The sequence below is a fragment of the Cavia porcellus genome, unplaced genomic scaffold (genome assembly GCF_034190915.1).
Source record: "Cavia porcellus strain 051 isolate PalLab524CR breed Dunkin Hartley unplaced genomic scaffold, mCavPor4.1 scaffold_4, whole genome shotgun sequence".
Lineage (NCBI taxonomy): Eukaryota > Metazoa > Chordata > Mammalia > Rodentia > Caviidae > Cavia > Cavia porcellus.
The window spans coordinates 105,716,161-105,737,321 of record NW_026947487.1 but is presented as its reverse complement, the minus strand read 5'-3'; the positions used below and the strand labels follow the sequence as shown (position 1 = coordinate 105,737,321).

The 21,161-nt window shown below is 46.6% G+C and overlaps 1 protein-coding gene across 3 annotated transcripts in view; it reads left to right on the top strand.

The window, feature by feature from the left end:
• The window catches only part of Il34 (interleukin 34), a 65,048-nt gene that overhangs the window by 5,380 nt on the left and 38,507 nt on the right, over positions 1–21,161 (top strand). The window lies entirely within an intron of this gene.

Genomic DNA, 21,161 nt, shown 5'->3' with positions numbered 1-21,161 from the left:
GTTCGCCACATAATCAAACGCACCCCAGGATGCCCTTGTCCTTTAATTGTGAAGTTGGATTGTTTCCAGAGGTTTTCGCAATTAGTAATTTAATCTCTATGGACAACTCTGTGAATGCAATTTTTTTTTGTCTTTTTAGTTTTGCTGCGTTTTTCCCTTCTCCCTGGAGTGTATTCTCCATCCAGAATAAATACTTGGAGCAAAGAGCAAGAATGTTTTTGTAGCTACTCTCTTGTTACATATGGGCTGAACTCACTAATAAGAATTGCAGAACTAATTTACTAGTTTCTGGGACTGTGGTGGCATGATGAGGTGGGTGCGAGACTTGTGTTCTTTGGAGCCTTTCAGGAAGGGGGAGAAGCAATCTGGCATAGTGTTAGGAGCTTGTGTACAATAACTGACTTTGACCTCTGTAATTTCCAGTGCCTCAACTAGCTCCTGGGTAAAGGATATGAAAGCATCTCCGGGATGCTGGGAGAAGGAGATTGTGTGTGCATCTAGGTTGGCTGCTTAACAAAGCTTGTAAAGTAGCCAGGGAGAGCCCCAGGCTGGGAGGAGTTCCCCGAGGATGGCAGCCTGGGGCTTTCCCAAGCCACTGTACAAGCTGAGCAGAATGAGGAGGTCAAGGGTACCTTGTTCTCCAGCCTTGCAGGACCTGGGTGAAAGCCTCCATCATTTATTAGCAGACCTGTTCATTAGGCCCCTCCCTAAGGCTGTTTGTGGGAGGGGGGGGAGCAAGGGGGCTGGCCCTCAGGATCAGGTCTTCCAGGGACCCCAGGCTCTCAGTAGGGACACCACCCTTCCCATCTTTCAGGCACCTCACCTTCCCCTCAGCACAGATATAACAGATCCCTGGGTAGAGTGAGAATTCCCAGAATGTGGGTGACCTTTCATTCTCCACCCTGCTGCCACTGTGATAGAGTACCACACACGAGGCTACAGCAAGATGTGCTCAAGCCCTGGATCCAAACCCGGCTGTGCCCTTCTTACCTGTGAGCATCACTGTTCTATGAGCCTCCGTTTCTTTTCTTTTCTTTTTTTTTTTTTTTTTTTGTCTTTTTCATTTTTATCGGTACCGGGGATCGAACTCACGACCGCCTGCTTGCAAGCAGGTGCTTTTGCTGCTGAGCTAAATCCCCAGCCCCCCTTTTTTTTGAGACAGCATCTCACTATGCAGTTCAGAATGGCCTTGAGGCCAGACTGGTCTCAAATTTGCAATGTTTCTTCTGCCTCAGCTTCCCAAGTGCTGGGATTACAGGAGTGTAATCATTTTTTCATCTGTGAAAGGGACGTGTGAACACCTGTGCACAGAACCACGTGACACATCTGGCACTTAGGGGCATGCTACCGTGAGAGACCATGGCTATGGGAACCTTTGGGAGCGTAGTAGAATTAGCCATAAACACAAGAAGAAGAGTCATATATCCATTTTTCTTTTTTAAAATCATATTTTATTGGTACATTTTCCTTTTTTGGGGTGCTGAGGATCAAACTCACAACCTCAAGTTTGCCAAGCAGGCACTTACGCCACTGAGCTAAACCCCTGGCCCCGTATTGGTACATTTTAGACTTGCCTAATGATCCCATTCATCACAAAACCATTTTTCCTGGTTGACAAGTATTTATCAGGCTGGATGACCATGGTGTTAGGAGCCAAGGAGAGAGCTGTGAAGACACCCTCCCTGCTCTTGTAATAGGCATGTACCCCATCCTGAGAAAGTGGGGCAGTGACCTCATTGGTGGGGCATTCAGGAAACGGCTCCATGCTGGGGAAGGGTGAGAAGCTCCAGGGGGGCTGCAGGCCAGGGGGAGGGAAAGGGAGCGTGGGATGAAAGGGGAGAGGCCACTGAGCCCAGAACGCAAAGAACCTTGAAGGTCAAGTGGGAACTGGGACTTGGTCTCAATGATATTTAAGCAGGCTTTGAGATCCTGTGGGATCCCTAGGGGCCTGGTATCCTCAAGCCTTCTACACTATCTCAAGAGCTTTAGTGGCACCCGAAGTAATACTAGAGCCTGGGATCTTCAGGATAGGCCTAGTCCAGGAAGTAGGGGCCCTAGCTTTGGGCTGCCAACTCAGCCACTGAGGGCAGGCAGGGGTCCCTTCCCTGGCCTGGTGAGGGCTTAGGACAACTAGGTTTGACCTAGATCTTTGTGCCTGGAGGTTGTAGAATGTCTCTGGAGGTGGCAGCTGCCTCCACCCTCAGTCTCAGCCCCTGTGCCTGAGACAACATTGTCCCATGGTCTTCCCCGACTCAGCCTTGGGTGGAAGAGACATCTAGCCAGGAATGCAAAGTCTGGCCCTTTAGGCCTGAGGGAGACTCCATGAAATTCTGAGAACCACGGCCTCTAGAGGGCTCCTGGACCCCCACTGACCGGCATGATTGCGTGTGAGAGCCATGTCCTGCAGTTGTGGGGTGCCGTCCCCTGGGACCTGGCTGTGGAATCAGCCTGGGGATCTACCTCCCAGGCTTCCCAGGCGCAGCAGGGAGAGCAGTGAGAACCAGCCAGGCTGCCCTTGGGCTTCTCTCAGGCCAGTGCTGGGGACAGGCTGAGACCTGCTACACTCAAGAAGGTTCAAGGTGATGAATTTGAAAAGCTGAAGTGATGTAGGCCTCTTGAAAGCCACCAAGAAAGAGCAAGCCCTTGTTCCAAGGCTGTCTGAGGTGCCTGAGAAAACCTGCACTGTGGCCCAGGACTCAGCACCAGGACCCAGCCCCACTGCTGTCCCCGTCTCCCACGCCTCTTCTCTTCCCAGCACACTGGCTCTTCCCCAGGATCGCGCCGTCACCGTTCGTCTTTCAACTCCCTCATCTCATTAAAACCTCTTGGCAGAGCTTTTTGTGCCATCTCAGTCATTTTTAAGTATAATAAAATTCAGTAGTGTTAAACATAGACAACTCACACCACAGATCTTATAAAATGAAACCTTGTACCCATCAAACAACTCCCCCACCCCCCTCCCCTCAGCCCCTGGTCACTCCCTATTTTCTGTCTCTCTGATTTTTTTTTTTTTTTTTTTTTTTTTGTCTCTCTGATTTTTTTGAGACAAGGTCTTGCTATGTAGTTCACGCTGGCATCATATAGTCTTTTGTGATTGACTTATTTCATTTACCATAATGCCCGCAAGGCTTATCCATGTAATATCTATGACAGCATTTCCTTCCTTGTTAAGGCTAAATAGCACTCCATTGAATATATACACACTATATTTTGTTTGCCCATCAACTTTCAGCACTTGGGTTGGGTTCCATTTCTTGGCTGTTGTGAATGATGGTTTTGTGAACCTAAGTGTACAACTATCCCTCCAAATCTCTGCTTTCAATTCTTACTGGTATGTACCCAAAAGTGGGAATGCTAGGACATACGGAAATTCTGTTTTTAATTTTTGGAGGAATCGATATATGATGGTTTTTCTTTTACTTTTTTTTTTTTTTGTCTTTTTCTTTTTTATTGGTACCAGGGATTGAACTCACGACTGCCTGCTTGCAAGGCAGGCGCTTATGCCGCTGAGCTAAATCCCCAGCCCCTTATATGATGGTTTTTCAAGGGGAGGTGGCCGGGACTCAAACTCTGTGCCTCACACTTGCCAGCCAGGCGCTTATGTCACTAAGCTAAATCCCCAGCCCCTCCCTTACAATGTTTAAGATTCCAGTGTCTCCACATCTTTGTCAAAGCTTATGACAGTAGCTGTTGTTGTTTTTAATAATAAATATCCTAACTGATGTACAGCGGCATCTCAGTGGGGCTTTGATTTATGTTTCCACAATGACTAATAATCTCTTCATATACTTGTTGCTCATTTGTGTATAATCTTTGGCAAAATGTCTATTGAGGTCCTTTGCCATGTTTTAGTTGGGTTATTTGACTTTTCATTATTTTGTTATTTTGATGTTTTTTTTTTTAATGGTACTAGAAATAGAACCCAGAGCCTTCGCATTGAACCATAATGGACAGTCTTTTTTTTTGTAATGGGAATTGAACTCAGGACCTTGTGCTTGCCAGGCCGGTGCTGTGCCTCTGAGCTCTATCCCCAACTGGCAGTCCTTTCTTAAATATTAAAAAAAATTCTTTTTGGTTTCTTTGAGACAGGATCTCACTATGTAGTTCAGGTTGGCCTCTAACTTGAGGCACTTCTCCTTCCCCAGCCTCCCAAGTGCTGGGATCACAGACATGCATCACTATACCCAGCAAAATTTTTAGTTTTGATATAAGGCTTTGCTAAGTCACTAAGTTGCCCAAGCTGGGCTTGAACTTATGATCCTCCTGCCTCAGTCTCAGAATGCTGAGATGATAGGTGTGCATCACCATGCCTGGCTTCTTCCTTTGTGTTATAAAGAGACTGACGTCCAGGAAGTCTCCTAGCTTGCCAAAAGCCCATGCAGCTGGCAAGCGGGCGGGGATATAGGCTGTGGGAGTTGTGTCTCCAGCTGCCTCATTCCTCAGGTCACCTCGATGGCCCCACCAGATTCCAGAATCCACAGGGTACCCCTTCCCTCTCACCAGACAATGCTAGGTTGTCTGAATCTGTTGGCTCATCTGGTGGCTGAGCCAGCTGCTACCTGTCTGAAAAAGAGGCCTGGCCTGAGTGCTACTTCCAGGGCCACCCAGGTGTCGGAACACAGAGGCAGGGCTGGTCCTGCAGTTCCAGGTTGGCTCCTTCTGTGTCAGCATCTCCTCTTGGCCTAAAGCCAACTTCCCCTCAGACAGTGCTGGAGGCCCCGTGGTGGACACTGAGCCCTTGCATAGCAAGGATTCGCTGGGGTGCAGTTGGGGGTCTGTTGAGAGCACCAGACAGCTGCTGCCAGCCCTGGGCTTGAATCCTAGCCCTAGGACCCCTGGGAGGTCACAGAGCCTTGCCGGTCCCACTGTGCAAATGGCACCTCTCTAAACTACCTCACATATATCAGGATGACTGCTCTCAACTGGGAACCTGTAGATGGCTGGCAAACTGGTGCAGGAAAATGATGTGGAGGTGCCTCAGAAAATTCAAAGGAGATGTTTACTGTAGGATCCACTCGTGGGTATCTAATGGAAAGAGTTAAAAGCAGGGTCTTCAAGAGAGGTTGTTCATGATAGCTAAGAGGCAGAGCGATGTCCATCCTGGGTGGAGGAATGGAAGAGTCAAGTGGGGATCTCCATACAATGGACTTTAATTCAGGCTGGAAAGGGAAGAAATTCTTGTCACTTGCTAGGAAGTAGATGAGCCTTGAGGACGTGATGCTCAGTGATACAAGCCAGACATAAAAAGACAGAAGCTGTAGGATCTCACTTCAGTCACAGAAACAGAAAGTAGAATCAGAGGACGGAAGAATGTGAGGAGCCGATGAATGAGTTGAGAAAGTTCTGGAGAAGGGTGGTGGTGACGATTGTGCAATGTGGACTTACTCCAAGCCACTGAGCTGTACCCAGAAAAATGATAAATTTGATGTAACTTTTCACATCACAATAAAAAAAAGTCCTCACAGGGCTTCAGTGGAGATCAGGCGAGGCGAGGCATATGAGTTGCTAGCTCTGGTGCCGCAGGGGGGCAGCGGTAGCTGCACAGGAGGAGAGGCTGGGGTTCGGGGAGACTTCCTGCAGAGCCCTGTGGCACCATTTGTGGGGTGGGTGGATCCCAGACGCAGAAAGGAAAGTCCCTGGCAGGAAACTCACCTCCACTTAGGGGCAGTTTTCTGGGCGGAGATTGTGGCTGGGTGAATGTGGACAGGCTGCCTTTCAGGATGGCGAGCTCCGGCCCGTGGAGGTTTGTGTGTGTGTGTGTGGGGGGGGGAACTGCAGGGGAGACCCCCGTGTGAGGTGTGGAGAGCTGGGGGTCTCCGAGGCTCTGTGCCTGTCTGATGTGATCAGACTACTGAGGAAGTGTAACAGGTGTGCGTAAAGGCAGGACCCAGGTCAGAGGGCCGGGCTGACAGGTGGCATGCCTGGTCTCGAGCTGAGCCCTCCCTTTAGGAATGACACATTTGCGGGGGGTTTAGCTCACTGGCACAGGCGCCTGCCTTGCAAACACGAGGTCATGAGTTCGATCCCTGGTACCAAAAAACAAGCAAAAAAAAATGAATGACACAATGGCCGCCACCATTCACACCGTGCCTGTGCTGTGCCAAATGTGAGTGGCTGGATCTCTAATCCTCCCCTCAACCCTGTGATACAGCTGCCTCCTCTGGCCTCAGATCTGAGACACAATTCCTACCACACTCATGGCTGCGGCAGTGGAGGCCCTGGCAGGGGCAGCGGTTTGATAGAATGACCCAGTTTGCTTGGTGGCAGTTGCATGGTTGAAGGCACAGGGGGCGCCATCAGTTTTATTCCTGTGCCCAGCAGCCTGCAAGATAGAGGCAGTATCTCACGGAGCCCCAGGGAGCCCCAGCTGCTGAAATGCTATTGTTATGCCCATTTTTCAGATGACCAAACTGAGGCCTAGAGAGGTTAAGTTGTACTTGGGAACCTGGGGTTTTTTGTTCCCCGATCTACCTCTTGGGGGCTCTGTGTGGGTGCTGGATCCTATGGTGGAGATATCAGCACCTTTGTGTCTTTCTAGAACAGTAGAGACTGATTTCTCTTCCCACCACTTTGTGGGGAGAGGGGTTGTTCATGCTGTGTTAGGGACAGAGAGACCTCTGAGGGGCTCCCATGGGCCCTTCAGGCCATTGCTTGGCAACTTCCCACTGCCCCTCACTGAGTCTCTGGCTCCACAGCTCTTCCCCTGCCTGTTTAGAGGGGCTGTCCCAGGCCTGGGTGACACAGTGGTGTGGAGACCAGCAGACCAGCTGGACCGGCTGAGGCTGGGCCGGGGCCAGGTGCTTTCCCGTGTCTTCCAGCCAGGGACGCTTCCCCTGGTGGCTCCTCACTCACTGCCCCTCCCCTCCCTGAGGGATGGAGAAGGCCACTCTTCACCGTCCGTAGAAATTTTCTAGGCTACGTGAGTTTGACTCTCACTGCAGCAACAGAGTCCTAGAACCTTATTCAGCCCTGTAAGGTGAAATGTCCTAGAAGAGGAAGCCAAGGCGGAGTCAGGGTTAAGAGGCATGTGGTAGAGTGCTTGCCTCGCATGTGCAAGGCCCTGGGTTCCATCCCCAGCACCAGCTTATCTTCCACAGCAGAGTTCCCTGCACTGATGTGTGTGTCAGGTCATGCCCCTGCTCAACAACCTGCGCCCGCTCCTTGCTGCCTGTCACAGCAGAACCGCCTGGCTTTTAAGGATGCCCTGCCTGATACCCAAAGAGCTCCTTTGTTCCAGACAAACCAGGCTTGCCCTGGAGCTCCCAGACATCTGCCCTACAGGCTTCATCTTCATGCTTTATCTGCTTTATTGTCACTACTCCTTCTCTACTGTCTTGTTTTTTTATCCTTCGTTCCCTCACATAGGTCTCTACTCTTTTTTTTTTTTGTGTCTTTTTCCTTTTTATCGGAACCAGGGATCGAACTCACGACTGCCTGCTTGCAAGGTAGGCGCTTATGCCGCTGAGCTAAATCCCCAGCCCTCTACTCTTTTTTTGTCATGAAGCTTCCTTTGCCCTCCTTGGCCAACCTCAATCCATCCCTTCTGTAAATACCCTTTACGCTCATTATCCGTACATTCAAGAGGAGTCTTGGACTTCTCTGTGGACGCTCTGCAGCTGTCTCCAATATCACTAACTAACCCATGACTCCATCAGGGCAAAGAATGGAGCCCCCAGATTGTGTGTGTGGGTGCTTGCCAACTAGCCATTGATAGATCAAGGTGCTGATCACAGAAATAATCTGTAACCCGCAAGACATAAAACACACAACAGAGTCTTAATGTTGCCACATCCTTAAGCACTCCTCACACATTTTAACACCTCCTCTGAAATCAGGATGGATGGCATCATAATTGGCAGTTCACCTCCTTTTTCTCAGTACTGCGTAAAACAATGGTGTGTCTTATAAATTATACATTGGACTTGACGAAATGAGGTGTGACTGGTTGGTTAAGAGTCTGTCGGTAAATGCTTCTAGTTTGGACTTGGAGAAAGCATTTCAGGGAAATGAAGGGGGATGCCAAGAAAGACGAAGGGGCAGTGAGAACTATGAGGAATGCTGCAAGAAGTGGAGGATGATGGGAGAAATGGAGGGTTCTAGGAGAGATGAGGAATGCTGGGAGAAGCAGAGGATGCTGGGAGAGAGGAGGAGAACTGGGAGAATTAGGGAATACTGGGCAAGGACAGCTGTCTCATGGCCTGCAAGGGCCAAGGATCCCTCTGACCAACTAGCTGCCTTCAAGAGGAAACTTTTCCTTTCTTCCCTCCTGGCAGTGCTGTGGATTAAACTCAGGACTTCTGACTTGTTAGTTAAGCGTTCTACCACTGAGCCATGGCCACAGTCAGGCTGTTTAGCTGCAAAAATAACTGCTGAGTTGGGGGAATGTGGTCTTTCTCTTTTGCCTTCAGACTGATACTTTAATGTAGGGTTAAGCCAAGAGCTTGTAGCTAGATATGCTTACATTTGTTCCCTGTGATTTCAGGCAAGTTGCCAGGCTTTCTGAGCCTCGGTTTCCTCATCTTCAAATGGGGGTGTGAATTCCTACCATCTAATGACATAGGTATGTGTGTGTGTGGGGAGGGGGAATTAAATGACAAAGTCATTAACTTTAGCTGCTATTAATATTACTTTTTTCCCCTTTTGTACCAGGAATCAAACTCATGACCTCACTGGTGCTTGCCAGGCAGGCACTTTGCCACTGAGCTATCCCTGGCCCCTTTAATATTCTTCTTCTTCTTATTTGTCCCTTTAGACCTTTTATTTCAGCTAAAGTATTCCTGGCATGAACTCATGGACCATGGCCAATATTAACAATCCAGGCTTTTTTGTTTGTTTGTTTTTTTCTCTCAGTACTGGGGACTGAACACAGCCCTTCACACTGAGCTACATCCCTGGCCCTTTTTTATTGTGAGACAGGGTCTCACTAAATAACTGAATCGCTCAGGCTGGGCCTGAACTTGCAACCCTCCTGCCTCCCCGTCCCAGAGTGCTGGGGTGACAGATATCTGCCACCATGCTCGGGAATAGCAATCCAGGTTTTATGGGCTTCAGACACTCCTGAAATGAGGCAGCACCATCTGTCCATCCCCAGCCTTGACTGGGAGCTTGAACTCTTTCACTGCCATTCTCCTGGTTTCCAGAACTATCTTTCTTCTTCTTCTTCTTCTTTTTTTTAAATCGGTACTGGGGATCGATCTCACAACCGCCTGCTTGCATGGCAGGTGTTTATGCCGCTGAGCTAAATCCCCAGTCTGCGACCATCTTTCTTATATGTACCTTATGGGATTGTGCCTGTTGGGCAGCCTTAGAGCTCTGTTCCATGGCGGAAACAAGAATGCGTGAAAAATTAAGGCCAAAAAAAAAAAAAAAAAAAAAAAAAAAAAAAAAAAAAAACACCACAGTGCTAGGAAAAAGCAAACAAAGGTTGCTTCTATTCAGCAAGGTGGAAGATTAGGAAGTTTGGGGGTGAAACTCTGCAAACCATCTGGAAATTCAGAAGCTATGTTCCCTCACCTGTGAGGAACCTTTTATTACAGCATAATAAGTGGATATATTTTTTATGCATAGCTGAATCACATGAAAATAAGAGAAGCCTCAGGGTCCAAAGCTTAAAGAAAGTTGAGAAGCAGAGTGGTGAGAGGCCAGTCTGCTTTGCCTGCCATGAAAGCCCTGTGCTAGTCTGGGTAACACAGAGACTTAGGCTCCAGTGGCCACAGGGACAAGGGACAGTTTTGATCCTACAGGAAGGAGAAGGTGCATGCCCACAACACTGCATGCCCACTCTGATCCCACTTATGGAAGGTGTCTGTTGCTATTTACATCTATAGGGTAAAAATGAGATCACAAATATGCCTGAAGCTAGGGGAAAAACAGTTACAGAGGGCCGGGGATTTAGCTCAGTGGCATAAGCAGCTGTCTGTTAAGTGTGAGGTCGTGAGTTTGATCCCAGTTCTTTTTCTTTTCTTTTCTTTTCTTTTCTTCTTTCTTTCTTTCTTTCTTTCTTTCTTTCTTTCTTTCTTTCTTTCTTTCTTTCTTTCTTTCTTTCTTATGAAACAGGGTCTCACTGTGTAGTTCAGGCTGGTCTTGAACTCACCCAGACTGGCCTCAAATTCTCCTGCCTCCGACTCTAAAGAGCTGGGATTGTAGGCGTGTGCAACTCAGTGAGACCCTCATAAAGGATTGTAGGCGTGTGCAACTCAGTGAGACCCTCATTGTAGGACAAAAGTGCAAAAGAGACAGTAGCTTCTTGTGTCTGTATAGAAGGAAGGACTCAGAGATGCAATTCGAACAGCATTTCTATTAAGATATATTTATCATTTAGATTAAGATGTATACTTTATTGATACATATTATATTATTGCATTGCATTAATGCTAGAAGAAACATTGCTTTCCTTGTGACAATACCCTTCTTCATCATCGGTTTAGACCAAGAAAAAAAAAAGCAATTAAAAGCAAACAAGAACCCAGTGAAAACAACTCTCCTGCTCTGTTTGTGAGACCATCGCTGTCCCGATCTCCTTGGAAGTCCTTTTGCAATGGCTTTCAAACATCTCAAGGGACCGAATGGACCTCCTGCCCCCAGCCCAGGAGCTGTGCGTCCACCTCAAACTCCAGATGGATACAAAGCTGTCTGCACAAAGACAGTTGGTTGCCACTTGACTCACACAATTAGCAATTGCAAAAAGCCTCTTGTTTAGTACAGGTGACAGATTTCCCTGGTACAGCGGGATCTGTAGCAGCTGGGAGCAAAAGAGGCAGCATCACAGTTTTTAAGACAGCGTGAGTGAGAAGAGCAAGGTGCAGAACAGCATCCTGCTAACATCCTCGAGCTGTTGTGGGTGGCTGCAAACTGCAGACTTTTTTTTTTTTTGCTTGCACAGTTTTGGAAATCTGACGCCTGAAAGGGAGGTGTCCCAGGATCGCGCTCCCTCTGCGGGCTGTATGTGCGGAAGGAGCCATCCTGCCTCTTCCCAGCTTCCGGGGACTGGACCTGCAGTGCTCCAGCTGCTGCCGGCAGTTCATCCGCACTTCTCTGTCTCTCTGTGTCTGTCTGCTGTCCCTCTCCTAAGGACCCTGCCATTCGACTTAGGGCCCACCCTACTCCAGAATGGCTTCACCTTAATGTAGCCCTGAGCATAAGATTAATTATGTCATCAAGCTGTGTACACGTGGGTCTGACAGAATATTTCTATTTTTTTTTTGTCTTTTTCGTTTTTTCGATACTAGGGATCGAACTCATGACCACACACTTGCAAGGCAGGTGCTTATGCTGCTGAGCTAAATCCCCAGCCTGTGACCATCTTTCTTATGTGTACCTTATGGGATTGTGCCCAGTGGGCAGCCTCAGAGCTCTGTTCCTTTAATATTTCTATTAATGAAATATTAATGAAGTATTATTATATTTATTATTATATTTAGAATATTTCTATTGAGAAATATTATTGAGAAATTGTTAATTTAACTGAGTTTTATTATTTAAAAAAATACTTAACAGGAAAAATATCGCAAAAATAAAGTTTTGAGTTTTTAATACTGAGTATTTATAAAAAGACATCAAAATTTTCAACCTTGACTGGTTTTTGGTGTACGAAGTCTAAAACAGAGCATCAGAAATAAATTCCCATGTGAGCTACTATGAAAACAGCAGTATCACTCTACAGAAAGAAAAACAGTCTTTGCTTCGATTGTCACACCTAAGGCAGTTTGCACACGTGACCACAGTACATTCCACACATGCGCATCACTCACACTGAGGACAGCACGTCTTTGCTTTTCTGGCCTTTTCGTAGGGTGGACTTGACATCTCAGTGGTCTTGCTGTTTTGTCAGGAGGTTCTTATTGTATTACACGGTGTGTAGTTATCAGGAACATAAAATATCCGTACAATACATTATTAATGTGTTTAGAATAGGCACCAACATTTTCACATCAGCTGTATACTTCCTTACAAAACCTAAAAGGTAGCATTAGAAATAAATTACGATGTGAGTTACCATGAAAATACCAGAAAGATAAGCTCTGCGTCAACCGTCACACCAAGGCAGACAACAGCATGTTCCTCACACGCGTCTCATTTACACTGACAGCAGGTGTGCTTAGCTTTCCTTCCCTATGTGACAGTCTTGTCACCTTTCGTCCTGTTTTGTCAGGAGCTTCCTACTGTATTGTATAACATGCAATTAGCAGGAAAATAAGATGTCAGTAAAACACAGTATCAATTATGTAATGAGTGCTTAGAATAGACATCAGTATTTCCACATCAGCTGTTTACTTATTTAAAAATCCTAAAAGATAGCTGGGCGGAGTGGTGCATGCCTGTAGTCCCAGCACTTGGGAGGCTGAGGCAGGAGGACTGTTGCAAGTTGGAGACTAGCTTAAGCCACAAAGTGAGCTGAACTGCATAGTGAGACTCTGTCTCAAAAAGCCCCCATCTCAAAAAGACCCCCCAAACACCCTAAAAGATAACATCAAAGATAAAAACCTGTGTGAACTATAGTATAAACACAAACAAAAGTCTACCACAGGAATAAACTTTGCTTCAACTATCATACCCAAGCAGTCTTCACACATGACAACTGCATGTTCCGTGCACACATCTCCCTTACACTGATAATACATATTTTTGTTATTTGTACTGTCTTTTAGGGCACAGTTGACATCTTTTCTGTTTTCCTGTTGTCATAGTAGGTCCTTGTGATGCTGCGCCTGCGTGTTCACCTGTCAGCTCACCAGTGTGCTCCACAATTTTTTTACCTAGTGCCCTGGTCAGAAGCATTGTTTCTCCTCTGCTGTAAATGATCTCTAATGAGCCAGTCCTAATCCTCTAAGAAAATTTCTCCATATTTCGTACTAGTTATTTTCATTATAAACTATCAAACTATTTATGCCACTATTTATGTATAGGATCGAGTAAAACACAACCGTTGGTGAATGCTTTGTGTTTCAAGTGGCATCATAATTCCTGAATAACTCAACATCTAGTCCATGTTCAGTTTTGTTGTCGAAAATTTCCATCTTAGGCTTTCATTTTAAGAGTTTTCCCTATCAGTATTTCCATCACGGTACAATGTTGACATCTGCAGTAACATGTTGCTTTTCTTTGCCATATATGAGGCAATGTTGTATGTTTCGGAAACTCAAAGGGGTTGTACCATACAATTCTGTTTTGAAATTGCAACATTGCTTTTGGAATTTCTACTTTGTTCCTGTGTGCACTTCCTGTACTGGTCAACTCGTGCTCTGTGAGCAAATGTAACATCAACAATTGTTGAATGTCATATTTCCATTAGTTTGGGAGATGAAGCAATACATCTGTCCACAATATCATTCCGATTACTGCTATGTGAATGAGGACCTGATGGCCGAGTTCCAGGATAAATGCCTAAATTGAAAACATACCAAATCTTTGCATCTACAAGGGCATAAATTTGTATGCCTATTTTGACCCATTGCTTTCCTGTAAGCCTTTTACAGTCCTGCAATCACTGAGAAATCTGTGGAAGTACAGCAGCCCTATGAATGCTTTCAGTTCAGCTCTTGAGGTGTCACAATGAATACATTTTTGAATATGGCTATTGATGCATACAAGGTTTTGCTTGTACTTCAACCTTTGTAAATTTCATAGCACCTTGTAGCATTTTATCTGTCACAATTTCCAACATTCAGTGGCAGTGCTGTCATTCTTCTTTTTTTTCTTCCCCAAACCAATTTAAGGAGCAAAAGAAAGAAAAAAAAATTTTTTTTGGTACTAGGATTTGAACTCACAACCTCGCACTTGCCAGGCAGGCGCTTACACCACTGAGCTCAATCCCTGGCCACAGAAGGAAAAAAAAAAAAACTACAACAAAATTTCAAAACACGTCAGTCGGGGCAATAGTGGTACACATATTGCACATCGTCACTCCCAAATCATTCACCCAGAGCATAAGACATCTGCAGTCAGTTGTCTGTACAATGCTGGCACACATCTTTCTCTTCAGTGAACCCAGGGAAATCAGTGGTATAAACATCTTAGCTGCTTTTTAAAAGTCATTGTTCTCTGTTAGCCACTAGTGAATATTCCAGTGAAGGAAAAAGTTGTTGGCTTGGAGGCTTTTTGCTGTAGCGGAGAGATCATTTTTGGGGGGTCGGTACCAGGGATCAAACTCATGACCTCATGCTTGCAAGACAGATGCTTGTACCACTTGGCTAAACCCCCATCCCCACTATTTTTTTTTTCTTTTTTTGGTACTAGGGATTGAACTCACAATCTTGCACTTACCAGGTAAGCACTTAAGCTACTGAGTTAAATCCCCAGCCCTTCCCACTATTTTTTTTGTATACCTACACACACACACACACACACACACACACACACACACACACACACATTGTTTCAACTTCTCACGCTGATCTGCATAGTGAGAACTTGTCTCAAAAAAAATCAAACAAACAAACAAACAAGCAGACAAAAAATGCTCTGTAAAAAGCCAGGCTGAGGTCAATCTTGTAATCCTGCTTCAACCTTCCAAAATGCTGGAATTATAGATATGTGCCACTACATTTGGCTTAAAAATATTTTGTGAATTGTGATAAATATAAATAAAAATTTAAAATGAAAAATTATAAATAAATATAAATAAAAACTTGCCACCTTTTTTGGTGGTGCTGCTGCTGCAGTTTAAACCCAGGGCTTTGCACATGCTAGCCAAGCACTCTACCACTGAGCTGCATTCCCAGGTCTCCTGTAACTGTTTTTGTTCTTGTTTATTTGAGACAGGGACTCCCTGTGCAGATCAGGCTGGCCTTTAACTTACTCTGTAGCCCAGGCTGGCCTTGGGCTCACAGTGACGCTCCTGCCTCAGTCTCCTGAGTGCTGGGATTGTAAGTGTGTGCCCCCCTACCGGCCCCAATCAATTTTAATTCTACTTCCTGTATTTATGAGTTTGCCTATTCTAGATACTTCAATTTATTTTATTTTATTTTTATTTATTTATTTATTTTTGTCTTTTTCATTTTTATTGGTATCGGGGATTGAACTTACGACCGCCTGCTTGCAAGGCAGGTACTTATGTCGCTGAGCTAAATCTCCAGCCCCAATTTATTTTATTTTTTTACTTTTTTTTTTTTTTTTTTTAATCTTTTTTGAGACGAGGTCTCGCTATGCAGTTCAGGCTGGCCTTGAGCTCACTTTGTAGCCCAGGCTGGTCTCAAATTCCCAAGGATCCTCCCACCTCAGCCTCTCTCCATTTGTTTGTTCTGGGACAAGGTCTTGCCATGTATTCCAGGCAGGTTTTGATCCCAGGATGGCCTTAAATTTGCAGTCATCCTCCTGCCTCAGTCTCTTGAGTCCTGGGATTACTGGTGTGTACCACCATGTCCAGCAAATTTTAAGTAGTATTATACAGAAAGTATTCGTTCTTTTGAAAGAGTTTCTTTCAGTGAGCATATTTAATTTGAGATTAGTCTGTGTTGTTGTATATATAGATAATTGATTCTTTATTGCTAAGTAGTACTCTGCTGTATGAATATAATTTTTTTATGCATTCATTTGTTGATGGCCATTTAGGTTGTTTCTAGCTTTTGGTGCTAGTACATAGAAACACAATTGGTTTTTGTTTTGTTTGCTTTGGTTTCTTTGAAGCAGGGTCTTGCTCTGTATTTAAACTCACTGTGTAGTCCAGACTGACTTCAAACTCTCTGTGATCCTCCTGCCTCAGCTTCCCAAATGCCGGGATTACAGGCATACACCACCATGCCCTACAGACTACACTGATTTTTGTATGTTGGTTTTCTGTCCTACAACCTTGCTGAGTGCATTTATTGGCTTTGTAATTTTATGCATTCCTTGAGACTTCCCCATCATCCTACCATCTGCAGTAAAGATAGTTTTCTTTCCTTCCTTTCTCGGCTGGCTTCACCAGTACAATGCAGAGTGAAGTGATGAGAGCCTGCTTTCCCCGTTAGTTGTACCTCTTTTTTTTTTTTTTTTTTTTTAGGTTGGGGAAGCTCCCTGTTTTTGTACGGGGGATCAAACTCATCCCTTCTATTTGTCATTGGCTGAAACTTTTAGATTTTTCTGCATCTACTGAGATAACCTCATAAATGGTTTTTCTTTTCTCATTTGTGAACATGGTAAATCACAGAGATTTTTAAATGGTAAAACAGCCCTTAATGCCCGGGATCTCATGCTCTTCGGAGTTCAGCACACAGGATCCAGGTGTCTCCAGTGGATGCTGAGTCTGGTTTCCAGGGAGACTGGCTTCTGCCTCAGCCCGTCATCCTGGTGGAAGGAGGGAGGGGGCAAAGGTCAAGGGTGGCTGGAGCAGGGACAGCCCTGCTCATGACCTCTTCCTACTGGGCCCCAGGTGAGCACGGGGCCAGCTTGGGCGTGCAGGCAGCCGCTCCCCAGAGGATGCCCCTTGCGGTGGCCTCTGCTGTCACATGCTCTGTTAGGTGGGAAGGCACCTGGTGCTCACCATGGGCTGGTGCACAATCCTTGCTTCTGCCTGAGCCTTGACCTCTGTATCTGGGCAATGAAACGGGTGCTGTTGCCACCGAGCCATGTGTCGTATGAAGGGCCCCCAACGCCAAGGGAGTTTCCCACAATGCTGAGGGTGCCCAGTACTTTGGAGTGGGCTTCCTTTCTGACTGAAAGGGAGGCGATGGCATTGTCCTCCCAGGGCTGCTGTAGAAAATGATGCAAGGATGACAAACTACTGAGGAACGGCACCAAAAATGTCAGAAGCAGCCTTGGGATCTGACACCACTCACATAGCTGCACATCCTTGGCCATCACCTAAGCTCTGTGCCTGGGCCCCCTGCTTTGCAAACAGAAATGAGGCTCTCGGGAAGGGCGAGGTCTGATGAGTATCAGGTCACACTAGTGAGTTCACACATGGGAAGCGGTGGGTGATGTCAGGGACCTCGAAGGTTCTGGAGACTGTACAGCTCGGGTGGAGACTGTCAGGCTGGCCCTCAGGTTACTGCACAGCCTCCCCGCAGCATAAGGGAAGGAACAGATGCTGGAGGGGCGCTTCTCCTGTCTGAGTTCGGTTTGCAGTGGGGTGAGGCTGAGCCCCTTGACTTAGGCTGGCACTTCCAGGAGCCAAATCTGCAGCCAAAGGCTCCAGCGCTGGTTACCGACCACATCCTGTAGCTTTACTTTGATTTCCCTTACTTGCATGGCAGGGTACATGGCACACTGCTGGAATATGCAGATAATCGGGGTTGTAAAGTCAGTACCAGTAACAAATTAAAGGGACGCAATTGAAGAGGAAGATGACTTATTTAGAAAAGAGAGAGAGGAGAAGATAGATAGCTACCCCAAAGAGTAGCGTGTGCCAGAAAGGCGGATACCCCCCGTGCTTATCCCTGGCTCCTTTTATTAAGGCCACTGGTCCTTTCCCCCAGGTAGGCACCTGGAACCTGTCACAGTTCGTTTGGTTTTCTGGCTGTCTTTGGCCCTAGTGCCGGCACCTTGACCTGTTTTCCTTTGGTTATTTGGTTGCTTTCTGCCCTTTTGTGGTGTGTGTGTGTGTGTGTGTGTGTGTAAGTCTCATAGTAAGGCAGCTTAGAGTTAGTAGCAAACTATATACCTGATGCAGCAACACAGTGACTCTAGAGTGAGAATATAAATGTATGCACAGTATATGTCTTTTTATATCCTAAGTAAGTTTTTTATGGTGGCCACCCCTTGTCTCCTTTGCATTCTTTTGAGGTGAGTGAGGGAGCTGGTTACCCTAGACTTCCATGTTTCTGGCTTCATCTGTGCTCTGCCAACTCTTCCTGATAAACTCATATGTTGACTGCATTACCCCGCACTTTCCTAGATCTGGTTTCTTTTTATCTACCTTTGTCTTTCTAGTTGCTTGGGTCTAACTACAGGGGCAAAAGTTGATTTCAGTCTTCTTCTTCTTCATCTTCATCTTTGTCTTCGTCTTTTTCTTCTTCTTCCTCCTCCTCTTCCTCCTTTTCCTCTGTGGTCTTTTTTGATACAAGGTTTCACTACGCAGTTTAGACTGGCCTTGAACTCTCTTTGTAGCACAAGCTGACCTCAAACTCACAGAAATTCTCCTGCCTCAGCCTCCCAAGTGCTACATACGCAGCTCTATTAATTTTAATAAAGCTTAATGAGGTCCTTATTTTATTCTTTTCCTGCTTCAACCTACTTTCCCTACTCCCTGGGGCCAGCATGAATCCATGTCATTCAGGGACAGAGGCAGGAAAGCACCTCAGACCTAGAGCTGGGATGGGGTCCAGGTGGTCCTGGACCTTATGAGACATCTGCACCCTATAGGAGGTGAGCTTCTCCCAGCTGACTCCAAGCCTGATTCCAAACTGAGAGATGGGAGCTGAGAGGTCTGGGGGAGGGGGAATTGGGATCTATGAGCTAAGGGGACTCCTGGGGTCTCTCTTTCCACCTGTGGGTGGTTTATCTAGCCTGTGTCTCCTCTAGTGGCCTTGATGTCCAATTCATCCAAATATCATTTCCCAAGTGTTGCAGGTGTTCATGTCCAGCCAGAGCCAGGCTCCAGGGTCATGGGGTGATGACATAATGACCAGGCTCTTTCCTGGAGGCAGAGTCAGGCTAACGCTGGTGTGCAGGGTCAGGCTCAATTTAGACCCGATGCTCCCAATTCCCAACCTATCTGCCAGCAGAGACATTGTTCTCAACTCAGCACTGGTGCCCTTGGCAAACACTGGATGTCATAAAGAGATAAGATGGAACATGACTACCTCTAAAGACATCCAAGCATTCATGTGGGAAAACCCAAGGACCTTGCCTGCTGAGGCACAAAACATGCAGAGAACTTCAGCCACTGATGTTTAACTAAGATCTTCCCACCTAATGTCTCTTGCCTTTTTTAAACCCTGTAAAAAAAAAAAAAAAAAAGCCCACTTCTCTTGGTCCCCTACAGATGGCTTTTTCTCCCTCTGTTTGCCTGCATCCAGGTACAATAAATTTGACACCATGTTGCCTTTACACAAGTGCAGTCACCTTGGCCTTGTGCCTTTCCTCACACGGGGTGCTTAGACTGTGTGTGGCCCTGGGGAGCAGCCTGGTCACAGAGGAGGCATCACTGTGTGTGTTTGGTGTGGTGTGTGTGTGTGAGTGTGTGTGTGTGTGTGTGTGTGTGTGTGTGTGTGTGTGTGTGTGTGAAGGGGGGAATGTTCCAGCTGACAGGAAGGAGCCAACTGGGCAAAACTCTGGATGGAATATTCTCGGCAGGGAGAAGGCAAAGTCCGTGAAGAGGAGCCAGTCAGCCTGGGGAACAGCCGAGTGGAGCCAGGAGGAGTTGGAGGATCCAGGACAGCCTGCTGGGAAGCATGGGGGCTGGGATTGGGAGAGTTTCTGAAATGGAAGGATGCTGTAGTCTTTCCCCCTGTTTCCTGTGTGATTGTGTTTTGTTTTGTTTTGTTTTGTTTTGTTTGAGACAGAGTCTTGCTATGTGGTCCAGGCTGGTTTTGAATTTGAGGTGATTTTCCTGCCCCGGCCTCTTGAGTGCTGGGATTACAGGCCAGCTTCCTGAGCAGTCATTGAGGCCTCTTGTAGAGAAACATATCTGGGAGGCTCTCAGGACTGGAAAGAAGGGTTGGGGCGAAGGTCTCACCCCTCCACACCCATAGAGGGTCACTGGCTGAATCACGGGGGCAGGTCCCCCATCTGTCTTGAGGTGCGGTGACTGTATGATGTTTGAAAGTAGCCCTTTCCCACCTGCTTGTTTGGCTGTCATGGAGGGCCCTTTCAACAGAAATCCTGTGGAGCCAAACCCTGTCTCCGACTCTGCTTTGGGAAATCTGGCCTCAGACAACCGGCTATGAGAGATGTGCGTTTTGTACCCTAGAAATTGGGGTTCTGTGCTCAAATCTCTGAGGGTTCTTTCTTTCAGGTCTCAGAGCCTCTACAACTGCATGATTTATTCAGGTAACACAGCGAATTCACAGCAGACCTAGGGCCACAAATCACTTTCAGCCTGAAGACTCCTGGGCTTGAGGGTTGGAGTTTTGGGGGCCTTCACAGAAGCCATGGCCCAAGTCGTGCTCCCCATTCAAACCCCAGAGAAGTCCCCCTTTGCCTTAATTACTCCAGAGACCTCAGGGTCCTGAACTCTACCCCTTTCCTCTGAATTAGAATAATATACACTGAAGTGCGAAGAACAGGCTGCTCAGAACCTTCCCAGAGACAGTGCTCCCCAGAAAGAAAACACTCATTCTCTCAAGAAAGTCTACGATCCAATGAACTTTTTGTCAAGATGATAAAGGAGGTTAGAAAATGCATACAGTGCAAATCTGGGGATTTTCTAGGTCATGAGGGAGCCATATGTGAGGAGGTTCCTCAGCTTTCTCAGATCAGCCCTGCCCCACCCCATAACCAGACCACACACCTTGAGAAATGTTCCCGGCCTTCCTCAGGTCCCCACAGCAGGGGCTGTCAAACGCAGTGTCCCCAAAAGGGACGTGATGCAGCAGCAGGCATCATTTGGCCAAAAGTGCATTTTTACAAAGAACAGCCTGGGGGTTTGAGCCAGGCTCCCTGGCAAGCGGCTTACTAGCTAGAGAGGAAGGGGCTGGGCTTCATTGCTGGCTCAGCCGGTTTGGGGCACAGATCTGGGCTCCCAGGCAGGTGGGGTACACTCCTGAGTGGCAGCACAGCTCTTGCCTGGTCTCTGCCTTTCTGTCTGAGTAGCGTTGGGCAAGTCATTTGCCTTCTTCTTCATCTGGAAAAGGATTTGGAGTTGAGTTTTCCGGGATCTGGGTTTGGGAGGTGCGGCTCGTGCCCACCTCAGTGTGGATGTCGGACATGCACACCTCCAAGCCCACTCAGACAGCTGTGTAGCTTCTGTCTGAAACGAGATTCTAATCTAGGGAGTTCACGTTTGAAGAACCCTAATCTCTGCCAGGCTGCTCAAAAGTAAACCAACTGTGTAGCTTCCCAGGGAGACTTGTTAGAAGCAGAAATTCACAGGGAAGGAGGGGTTAGAGGAGGATAGGGGAATGGGGATGGGAACTCTACAAGTTATGTCATGTACAGGTGCAAATTCTCTATGATGAATGTGATCCTTATGCATATCTAAAATGTACCAATAATCTAATGTGAAAAAGAAGCCTGAAAAAAAATACCAGCATTCTTTAAAATAAATTCTGACATCTCAAATAAAAGGTAAATTCAAAAATAAA